A 12,500-nucleotide genomic window follows, 5' to 3' on the forward strand; every position below is an offset into this window, starting at 1 on the left:
CCTTAACTCAATAAAAGACTGAAAGGTTGACTCAAGAAGAAATTTTATTTTATTTTATTAAATAAATATTAAATTAAAAATTAAATTAATAAATATTAATAAATTAAGGCTCCATTGGAGAATTCAGACCTAAGCATTAATCGAGGCGATGGGGACGACGGAACCCGTGAATGCAGAGGATTCTATTGAAAACGAATCCTAATGATTTATCAGGGAGGATAGCGGAACAAACCAGAGACCACTGCATTTCTTTTATTCTGATTCTGAGAGGTCATGGGTTAACCCGACAACTGAACTAGAAAAGTAAATATTCGCCCGCGAAATTTGAGTTTAATTTGATTGTTCAATTTTGTCGATCTGAATCTGATATGAATATGATAAAAAACAAAATAAAGATTCGTTATAACATTATATAAAACCAAGATAAGACATTATCTAGAAATAGAATCCGTGTTTAATTCCTTATACTTATATATATATCCAATAGATCCAAACAAGATATACAAATTTCTAATAGATCAGATTTATAAAAATACCAATTGAAATAATAAGTTCAATTGAAATTTTTCTTCATCAATCATTATAAATGGTATTCACAAAATAGAGCGGCAGGACAAGAGTAGAAAAGAAAAAAAATCGATTCATCATCTTTGTAGTTAGGTCAAGAAAAACCTTTGGATCTAATACAAGAATACAAGAAAGGCCGCCTCACAAATATTGATTAGTAGAATTTTTTTATTCCTTGCTCTTTTTTTTATCTATATCTAACGACTACTCTTACTTGTTACTAGACGACTAAGCAATTCCTTAAAATAAAAATAAAAAAAAAAAAAGGGCTTCAACAAAAACAAAACCTCTTGTGCAACTACGAAAAAAGTCAATTTTATATTTCGCATCTAATTGACTTGCGGAAATATGATAATTTCCTTCATGAATTATTATAAACCAACTCGTTGGATTCACGGGTTACCTGATCTTCCGTTTCTAGGCCCAAGCCAATACCTCCAGGAATTTGAGAATTTTCTATTGCATGATACCTGGTTATACATCGACAAGCAAGAAGAAGAAAGAAATTATCTAGCACTTCACGTCGATATACTGTTTGAAATTGCGTTGCTGTGTCAGAAGAAGGATAGCTATACTGATTCGGTATACTCTAAAATACCTTTGGTACAATATTGACGATCTCACAAAGATTTAGTTTCGGTGAATTCCATTTACTGATCCATCTTTTACGGAATCGATCCCCTACAAGAATATGTGGAGCTCGGCATGTCTGGAAGCACAGGAGAACGTTCTTTTGCTGATATTATTACCAGTATTCGATACTGGGTCATTCATAGTATTACTATACCTTCCCTATTCATCGCGGGTTGGTTATTCGTCAGCACAGGTTTAGCTTATGATGTGTTTGGAAGCCCTCGTCCAAACGAGTATTTTACAGAAGAGCCGACAAGAATTCCATTAATAACTGGCCGTTTTGATTCTTTGGAACAACTCGATGAATTTAGTAGATCTTTTAGGAGGACCCAATGACCATAGATCGAACCTATCCAATTTTACAGTGCGATGGTTGGCTGTTCACGGACTAGCTGTACCTACCGTTTCTTTTTTGGGGTCAATATCAGCAATGCAGTTCATCCAACGATAAACCTAATTCGAATTAATTATAGAGCTATGACACAATCAAACCCGAACGAACAAAATGTTGAATTGAATCGTACCAGTCTCTACTGGGGTTATTACTCATTTTGTACTTGCTGTTTTATTTTCAATTATTTCTTCAATTAAGAAAAAAAAAGTAGTAGAATACTAAATAATAGTAGAATTCTCTTATCCCATTCGGAAGGATTGTATCTCATAATTATCTATGACTGTTTATGTCTTTAGCATGACCACTTGATGAAATGCGGAGGGAAGCGGGATAAATGGCCGATACTACTGGAAGGATTCCTCTTTGGATAATAGGTACGGTAACTGGTATTCCTGTGATCGGTTTAATAGGTATTTTCTTTTATGGTTCATATTCTGGATTGGGTTCGTCCCTGTAATATGGAATAATGGATAATGGGACGAACTAAGTTATAGGCATGAAAGTGTAAGAACTCAACGGGGCCCGCCTCCTCTTTCTTTGTCTGATTCGCGAGGAAGGGTCCCGTTGAATTCTTAATGATCATGATCATAATATTTTGGTCGTATAAATGACAACAAATGGATCACTTTTCCGATGATTTTTTTGAAAAATGAACTCAATTTCAATTAATTGATTCATAGCATCTGCTCTTCGATAGTATCTATCGATACTTTCAAGGTTAGAAGAAAAAAAGGAATCACTCAATTGGATGACACAATACAATATATATTTAATATTTCTTTTTTTTTCTGTCGACCAGATTCAAACCTTTTCTAGACTAGTCTAACCTTACTCGATTTATTTTAGTATTTCATCAAAGTTTGAAATTATTTTATAAGTTTATCGCCTTGATTCTATTTTATCAAAAAAAATCGGTAAGGATTCCTTCTCTTTTTTTTGGTTGTCCATTACTTAGTATATTATACTTATTTCGACTTATTTTATACTTATTATATTATCCTTATTACTTATTCTATTATAAGTAAATCGAAAAAATAAAGGGTTCTGAAAAATCTGGAAAAATCGAAACTAAGAATAGAAATCTTTGACGAACGGGTCCCGGAATTGTTATTATTTCGACACAAGAAAAGGAATTTTACACACCCTTTTCTTGTGTCGAAGGCTAAAAGACGAAGAATACTCCCTGTAATTATTTGTTCCCCTCATTTAATTTATCCTTCCTTTCTATTCTCCACTTACTTATCTTATGTTTAGTATCTACTCAAATTGAATTTAGAAAACAAAACCTATTCTGTAACATTTAAATCTGACACTGACAATAGGAATATAATTACACCCCCAATTTAGTCAATTTAGATTGAAAAAGAAAAAAAAGAGGTAAAGACAAATAGTCTTCTTCACAATATACATATTTTGTTTTGAATTTTGAATGCGGTAAAAGCAATTCCTAGAGAAAGAATAGAAACAAGCAAAAGACTTTTCATCCCTTTTTTCATTATACCTAACCTAATTGCCAGGAATAATTTGTTCTTTTTACAAATTTGATGTTGATAAATCCACAGATCTAGAAATTCATTTCGGACACTTGAACCTTCTCAAACTGTTTCTTTTTAAGAACCAAAAAGATTTGTGCAAAAACAATAGATGCCAAGAAGAACAAAAGACCTTGGACGCGTAGTGGGTCTTGAAGTACTATTTCTGCATCCCCCTGACCAAATCCACCCACATTAGGATTAATTGTTAATGGTTGATCGAGTTTGATAGATTCACCCTCTGAAACAAAAGTTCTGGTCCTGGGGATAATATCAACCACTTGATGTCCATCAAGGCATCCGTTATGGTTATTTCGTACCCCCTTTTTCTTTTCGTATGATTTTGCTTACTATACCTGTTGCCGTAGCATTATAAACAGTATTGTTACTTTTGTTCCCGTCAGGATAAATCTGGCCCCTTCCCCTGTTTCCGCCTACGTATATGGGATATTTTAAGAAATGAGCATCCTTATTACTAGCAGGGTCTGGGGAAAGAATAGGAAAGGTGATTTCACTATATTTTTTACCAGGAACAGGACCTATCACAAGAATATTTTTCTTAGTGGGGCGGTAGTTCTGAAAAGACAGATTGCCTATCTTTTCTTTCATCTCGGGCGAAATACGATCAGGCGGGGCTAACTCAAACCCCTCTGGTAAAATAAGAACAGCACCCACATTCAAAGCCCTTTCTTACCATTAGCAAGAACTTGTTTCAGTTGCATATCATAAGGAATTCTAACAACCGCTTCAAATACAGTATCAGGAAGTACCGCTTGTGGAACCTCAATATCCACGGGTTTATTCGCTAAATGGCAATTGGCACATACAATACATGAGTTGCTTCTCGTGGATTTTCATACCCCTGCTGCGCAAAAATGGGATATGCATTTGAAATGGAAGCCCCGGTTATTATATAGATCATGAGCGATACGGAAATGGATCGAGTAATCTCCTCCTTTATCCAAGAAAAAGTATTTCTAGTTTGCATGGTCCAATCATTGATCCCGAAAATTTCTACAATAAAATTAGGTAGGTCACTAGTATAGTTCCCTAGCCACGATTCTGCTATTTACTTTTACTGAAAACTGAAAAAAAAAAAATGACTGAAACAGAGGAGAAATTGTATTCTCCTGATGGGTAGAAAGAGTAAAGTAAGTACGACTTTGCATGCTTTGCTTATCTCGAAAGTAAGAAAGATTCTAATTGAATCCGTGAATCATTTTTCAGTCATTCATTGAATGATAAATAACTACAAGTGACGGAGATACACGATTTAAATAACGAAAGATCCAATATTTTAAAATTGTATCTAGAATGACTGGAAAAGTAGAAACAAGACCAGATATAATTTGATCATTATGAGCAAATCCAAAATCTTTGTATATAGAGCCAATCATTAGTTCCCAACCGTGGGGCGAATGAAATCCTATACATAAATCTGTTAATAAAAGAATAGAAAAAGCTTTTATTGTGTCGCTTAAATTATATAGGAATTCTTGAACCCAAGAGTTAAGAATAAGAAGTTCTTCATTCCCCAAAATAGAATAACCACTTAGAATAACGAAACAGATTAGATTGGTCGAGAAGTGCAAAATCGTATGGATATGATCCTCATTGTGCAGCTTGATCAATTGGATCGTTTCTTTTTGGATTCCTATACGAAGCTTTTGTAGATGTGTTTCCGGGTATTCTTTTATCATTTCGTCCAACAGGAAGAGTTCCTCTACTTCTATGAATTGTTCTAGAATACTCTTTTCTTGAATATCATTCAAAAAAGTTTCGGATTGCCTAGTATCCCACCAATTAGTAATCCAAGATTTCAGACTTTTATTAAATGAGAGAGATCCACCAGGGCAAAAATACTATAGATGCAAGATATAGAAGGGAGTGAATGCTTTCTTTTTGCCATTTTTCATCTGTGAGTTGTTAATGAACCCACCTCATTCGTTGACTTTATGTGATCTAATCTTTCTATCAAGCATGCCTTTCATTATATTATAAAGTAGGGGCCCATGAATCTATTCTCTGTTTTTTTTTGATTCAGTGCTTAGCCCTTGAATCTAATTGAATCTAAAAGAATACAGAATATAGAAAATAAGAATCCACTTTGAATTCGAATGAAATATATATATTATTGTTATATTGTTTTGTTTCCATATATCTCAATTGATCAAATTCAAGCAATTGCCCTCTTTTGATAACTGCCCGAAAGAACCGCTTCAAATAATAAAGATTGTTCTATTCAGATTTTGAGACGAAGGAGCGCCCTGTCTATATCAAGATCGCAATCAAATATGTCGAAAATTTTCGCGGGTTATCTAAACTATATATAGTCTAGAGTCCAGCAATAATTGAAAAAAAAATTAGGAAAAATATTATGCTGATCAAAAATGAGTGACAAAAAAAGACAGAAAAGTTATCATTACGTTTATCATTATGTTATAAGAAAGAAATCCACTTGTTTAGTTCTTTAGTTCTTAAGGAGCACAAAGAAAGGATAAAGGGAGGGCCGATTGAGAAAAGAAAAGTAGAAAATTTACAAGATATGATCTATCTGTATCTAACGTATCAACTCAAATATTGCAAATAAAAAGCGAAAGTCTTTATTTCGATTTGATATATGAGATGAATCCAGTATTTCGATTTCTTGCTTATTTTGTTACTGAATTAAGTTGAGCGGTTTTACATTTACAGACGCATAAAAACTATTTTGTGGACAAAAAAACTGTTTTTTTATGTTATGACTCTTCCGTATACGTCCGCTTTGGTTTGAATGGGCATTCTGAAGAAACTTCAGTTTAGTTCTGCTATAGAAAAAAGAGGATTCTTGGATTGAGCTTTTCCTCCCGGCGAAAGCTTTTATTCTGCAATTCATTTCAAAGACTTCAATCGGTACACGCAAAAAATAGGCCAATTCAGCAGCTTTTTGTTCAATTTCGCGCGGAGTCAAATTCTCATCAGTACGAGTCAAGGGAACGGCCCCCTGGCCTCTGATTTCCATATAAAGGACACGACGAGCATAAATACCCTCTTTAACTTCTATTCTGATGGACTGAATATCTTTCATAAGGAATCGTAGAAAGATGCGACGATTTTTTCCAGGAAAACCCCAACGAAAATACAGACTATTCCTCCTTTCTATCGAATCGATCATAACCACTGCCTACATTCCAAAAAATTGTGCACCACAAATAGGAACTAATAAAGAGGCCTGCGATCCCATAGAAAGACATCACGATTCCTTGTGGAAAAAAAACTATTTGCTGAGACGGAAATAAAGATATCAAATTCCTACCAAGATAACTAGAAGTTCCAACTAATAAAAACCCTAATGAACCAAAAAAAAGGATAAAGGCCCAGCAAAAATTGCTTGTTTTCGAGATCCACTATAAATTCTATCCATATAGATTCTGATCGCCAACTCATACATACTAGATCCAGTTGCATTTTATTCGAATTGAGAGAATAACCAAAAAAATTCGACTTTACTTTTTTTGTTTCCGAAGTAACTCTCATCAACTAGTACTATTTTGATATGAACTTTTAGAAGGAATTCATCAAATTGCTTCGATCTAAAATCATCCCCTTTATATGATCGCCTATACGGATCTACTAGATATATAGACTTTAATTTCATACATCCGTTCGGTACCGATCCACTTGCTATAATTCATTTAACCCTATACCATGTTTACGTATGCATAAGAGGGCTTTTCATTTATGTTCGGTTCGGGTAAGCCGGATGTTATACAATATTCTACTAAATAGGTATCCATGACATCTAAGTCTTGAAAAAAATAGATAAGATTTGGTCTTGGCCCCATCGAATCTAAAAATCTTAGTTTTTGAACATACAAAGATAAAAAGCCATTGCAATTGCCGGAAATACTAGGCCTACTAAAGGCACAAAAATAGAGGAAAACTGCTGAAAGTTGTCATAAAATGGGTACCTCAATTTAATATTTGTACCTGTTATTGTTATATTGTTTAGTTAGAAATATATCTTATAACGATTATATTATAATTCGTATATTATACTAATTATATCTAAATACTAAGTATATCTAAGCGAATCTATATATCTAATAGATATCTAATAAGTGCAAGGAATGTAGAATTAAATAAAAGGACTTGCCCATCTTTTTAAATCAAATAAAATAGATGTATATGATAAGATAATCCACTTTCTTTATTATCTTACTTTATTCTTACTTTTCTTATTATTCTATTGTTCTTGTCTTCTAATTTGCATTTTTGAATTTAATAAAGAAAGAGTTTATTACAAATTGTCGAAAGATTCGATTCGTTAGAATCCGATCCAAGAACAGGGATTATTAGTAAAAATAGAATTTTCGGGAGATATAGAAAGATGCAAAACTCTATATTTCTATTCTATTTTTTCTCTATTTAAATTCTATATACATACGCAATAGAGGAGGATAAAATTCGTTTTATTTGTCTCTCAAATTCAATTTCATTTCACAGAAGGAAAAATTCGCTTTTATCTTGTTGCTAGAGGTTTACTCATTAGTAATATCGGATAATGATAATAATAATTATCCACATAATTTGTTTTTCGACAATTCCTTTTTTTGTCACAAAGTCAAAGCCCATTACGCGGGCTTTGACTTTGATTCTGATAAACTAACTAACTACCTTTTCACTACAAATAAAAAAATTTCACTTAAGACTCTACTTGATTGAATTTTGATTCAAAGGGAAAAAACCGTGGAGCTGAACTAACTCACTCAGAACACCTTTTAAAGGATTACGTGGTACGATTGGATCGAATAAACCCTTATGGAATAAATATTCAGCCGCCTGTGAACCTTCCGGTATTGTTTTATTCAATGTTTGCTCAATTACTCTTTTACCCGCAAATGCAATATAGGCATTGGGTTCAGCAATAATGATATCCCCCAACATACCAAAACTCGCAGTCACTCCACCAGTAGTAGGAGATGTAAAATTGATACATAAAATAACTTTTTATTTGATTGATAATCATATAAAGCGGAAGATATTTTAGCCATTTGCATCAAGCTCAAACTTCCTTCTTGCATGCGTGCTCCTCCGGAAGCACACACTAGAATAAGAGGTAAAAAATTATTGGTAGCATATTCGATCAAACGGGTGATTTTCTCGCCTACTACAGATCCCATACTCCCCCCCATAAACTGAAAATCCATAACCCCGATTGCTATAGGAATACCGTTTAGTTGACCCGTGCCTGTTTGAATAGCCTCAGTTAATCCTGTCTTTCTTTGATAAAAATCAATACGATCTTTATAAAGCTCTTCTTCAGACTGAAATTCAATGGGATCCAGAGATCATGTCTTCATCCATAGGACCCCAAGTGCCTGGATCAATCGAAAGTTCGATTCTATCTGAACTCCTCATTTTCAAATGATATCCACATTGTTCACAAATATTCATTTTTGAATTAAGCGATTTCTTATAATTTACTCCATAACAATTTTCGCATTCGCATTGAACCCACAAATCCTTGTATAGATCGAGATCATTAGAACTTTCTTTTAGAGTTAAATCATTACCATTTTCACGAGTTATTATATCGAAATTCTTGCCTTCACTACTATTTCCACCTTCGCCGCAAATGTAATTATAAATATAATTATCATTGGAATTGTCACTACCACTTAAAATGGAACTATCAATACAGATTTGAGAACGAAGATAAGAGTCAATACAACTATTAATGTGATTATTCCAACCACAGTTAGTATCATTATCATACAAGTTAAAATGATAGTGGGGCTCATCATTTTTCGATCCATTATTCATATAACTAGAATTATGATAACTATAAAAAAAACTTTCTAGTTCACTCAAAAAAGAATGATCATTGTTAAGCTCAAAAATTTGATTTTCACTATCAAAATATATGGAATAACGGTCCTGATTACTATCCCTAATTAAAAAGGTGTCATCAGAAATGAAATTCCGAATGTCTTTGACGTCAACTAAATGATCAACCTTACTGTAATAACTAGAGCTGTCACTACAATCATGAATGTTTTTATCCGTATCATTTCTAGTCGGGTCTTCGTTTACAGTAGTATTTTCAACAGGACCAAGGCGGCTATCCATTGATTTACTTAGCCCACATCTGTATTCTAATTCTCCCTTAGACAAGATCAAATTGAACCATGATTTTTCCATAGAGCTTTCTTGCCTCTATTTCCATGAAAGTACAGTAGATGAATAGTCATTCGATGAAAAATCAATTGAATATTTTATTTCCTATCAGAATACGCATACTAGATACAATCACTAGGGTTATTAACGAACAATGAGTGAATATTGAAAGAAACGATTCTCTTTTGTGAGAACCTAGGTAGCAGTTCATTATATATGATAGGATAGAGCTCTTTTTCTTTTGAATTAGAAATATCAATTTTCAATTAGAAATAGTGATTTCCCCATGTTGTGTAAAATCCGCACTGAAAAAATTGAAAAAGAAATTTTCTCCTATCAAGAACCTTTTCGTAAAATCTCGTCTACTAATACAATAAGTTTCTATTCAACACGGAGCCAAAGGACAACATACAGGATGGGTAGAAGAAGTTGTGATGCTTGGCTCGATCCATGATCGAAACCGTGGTATATAGGATGAAAAGAATACACCAATCCTAAGGATCCATACATAGGATTAATTATGGACCCAGGAGAAAATTTGAGTTGTGTTTAGTCTTTTATTTTTGTATTTAAGATCTTGTATATCTAGATAAAATATATCTATCAAAATATAGACAATAGAATCAGCTCAATCCTTTTAGTAAAAGATTGGGCCGAGTTTAATTGCAATTCAACAAACCGACAGTAATTACTGGATTACAAAGTATCCATTGCTTCGAATTCAAATTTGATTTATGAAGCTGGTTTATCTCATTTTCCACTTTATCTAATTTATCCACTGCGTCGAATTCAAATTTGATCGCCTTCCATACTTCACAAGCAGCAGCTAGTTCAGGACTCCATTTGCTAGCCTCGCGGATAATTTCATTACCCTCGCGGGCAAGGTCACGTCCCTCATTACGAGCTTGTACACATGCTTCTAAAGCTACTCGATTAGCTACAGCACCGGTGCATTTCCCCAAGGGTGTCCTAAAGTTCCTCCACCGAATTGTAGTACGGAATCATCTCCAAAGATCTCGGTCAAAGCAGGCATATGCCAAACGTGAATACCCCCCGAAGCTACGGGCAGAACACCTGGCATAGAAACCCAATCTTGAGTGAAATAAATACCACGGCTTCGATCTTTTTCAATAAAATCATCACGTAGTAAATCAACAAAGCCCAAAGTTATGTCCCTTTCTCCTTCAAGTTTACCTACTACTGTACCAGCGTGAATATGATCTCCACCAGACATACGTAAAGCTTTAGCTAGTACACGAAAGTGCATACCATGATTCTTCTGTCTATCAATAACTGCGTGCATTGCGCGATGGATGTGAAGAAGTAGACCATTATCTCGGCAATAATGAGCCAAGCTAGTATTTGCGGTGAACCCACCTGTTAAGTAGTCGTGCATTACGATAGGAACTCCCAATTCTCTAGCACACATGGCCCTTTTGATCATTTCTTCACATGTACCTGCAGTAGCATTCAAGTAATGCCCTTTGATTTCACCTGTTTCAGCCTGTGATTTAAAATTGCTTCGGCACAAAATAAGAAACAGTCTCTCCAGCGCATAAATGGTTGGGAGTTCACATTCTCATCATCTTTGGTAAAATCAAGCCCGCCACGTAGACATTCATAAACTGCTCTACCGTAGTTCTTAGCGGATAACCCCAATTTAGGTTTAATAGTACATCCTAATAGGGGGCGACCATACTTGTTCAATTTATCTCTTTCAACCTGGATGCCATGAGGCGGGCCTTGGAAAGTTTTAATATAAGCAGTAGGGACTCGCAGATCCTCTAGACGTAGAGCGCGCAGGGCTTTGAACCCAAATACATTACCCACAATGGAAGTAAACATGTTAGTAACAGAACCTTCTTCAAAAAGGTCTAAAGGGTAAGCTACATAACATATATATTGATCTTCTTCTCCAGGAACGGGCTCAATGTCGTAGCATCGCCCTTTGTAACGATCAAGGCTGGTAAGCCCATCGGTCCCCACGGTTGTCCATGTACCAGTAGAAGATTCAGCAGCTACCGCGGCCCCTGCTTCCTCAGGCGGAACTCCGGGTTGAGGAGTTACTCGGAAGGCTGCCAAGATATCAGTATCTTTGACTTCATATTCAGGAGTATAATAAGTCAATTTATACTCTTTAACACCAGCTTTGAATCAACACTTGCTTTAGTCTCTGTTTGTGGTGACATAAGTCCCTCCTACAACTCATGAATTAAGAATTCTCGCAACAACAAGGTCTACTCGATATAAATGAGGAGTTAATGAAACCTTTTCGAAGAAATCTTTCAAAAATTATCAACGAATCCGAAAGGTTCCTTATTAGACCATGGTATTTGATTCGCCAAATACATCATTATTCTATATTCTTTCATATGTATGGCGCAACCTGATCCGTGTTTTCAAGTTTATAATTCCTTACTTTTTTGAATCAAAATTCTAAATGCAAATGAAATAAATGAAATAGAAATAGATAAGAAATAGATAAATAATATAAAAATAATACTAATATATATTAGAATATATATATAATAGAATAGATAAATATATAATAGAATTAATATTCTAACATCTAATATAAATTATATATTATAAGCTCAATAAAATAAGAAATTCACCCTTGACAGTAATATATGTTGTATATGTAAATCCTAGATGTGAAAACAGGCGTAATTCGGCCTGAAATGAAAAAAAAGGGAATATAGATGGAAAAAGGGGGGAGAGGTTGGACGTAAAGTAAAAAAAAATCGATATGCTAAAATAAAATATGAAATGAAATTGAAACAAGGCTAATGAGATAGAAATAAGGAATCATAAATAGAGTTCGGGTTCGAATTCCATAGATAATATGGATGGTGTTGCCTATAATGATGGACAAATGAAAGACTCTCCCAAAATTTTATTTATCCACTTCCTATTTTGAAAATAGGTTGGTTGAACTTAAAATTCCTTCATTGAATAAGGAACCAATCCAATTGCATGCACTTGAATTGGATGGGACCAACGAAATCGAGCGCTAACCCCCATTTCTTATTGAATTAACCGATCAACCTCCTGTCGAAGATTTATTTTGTATTAGATAATTTTGGAAAAAAAAAAATTGACATATTTCACTTTATTATGAAAATAAATCCTACTACTTCTGTTCCTGGAGTTTCCACGCTTGAAAAAGAAAATCTGGGGCGTATTTCTCAAATCATCGGTCCAGTACTGGATGT

At 34.2% G+C, this 12,500-nt stretch overlaps 4 pseudogenes; 1 reads left to right on the forward strand and 3 right to left on the reverse strand.

Annotated features, from left to right (window-relative positions):
* Positions 1–2,984: 2,984 nt before the first annotated feature.
* Positions 2,985–4,285, reverse strand: LOC128288381 (cytochrome f-like; annotated as a pseudogene).
* A 1,500-nt stretch (positions 4,286–5,785) lies between these two features.
* Positions 5,786–6,642, reverse strand: LOC128288395 (photosystem I assembly protein Ycf4-like; annotated as a pseudogene).
* Positions 6,643–9,932: 3,290 nt separating this feature from the next.
* Positions 9,933–11,489, reverse strand: LOC128288402 (ribulose bisphosphate carboxylase large chain-like; annotated as a pseudogene).
* Positions 11,490–12,230: 741 nt separating this feature from the next.
* The window catches only part of LOC128288383 (ATP synthase subunit beta, chloroplastic-like), a 1,909-nt pseudogene continuing 1,639 nt past the window's right edge, over positions 12,231–12,500 (forward strand).

The sequence above is a fragment of the Gossypium arboreum genome, unplaced genomic scaffold, assembly GCF_025698485.1.
Source record: "Gossypium arboreum isolate Shixiya-1 unplaced genomic scaffold, ASM2569848v2 Contig00210, whole genome shotgun sequence".
In the NCBI taxonomy this organism is placed as follows: domain Eukaryota; kingdom Viridiplantae; phylum Streptophyta; class Magnoliopsida; order Malvales; family Malvaceae; genus Gossypium; species Gossypium arboreum.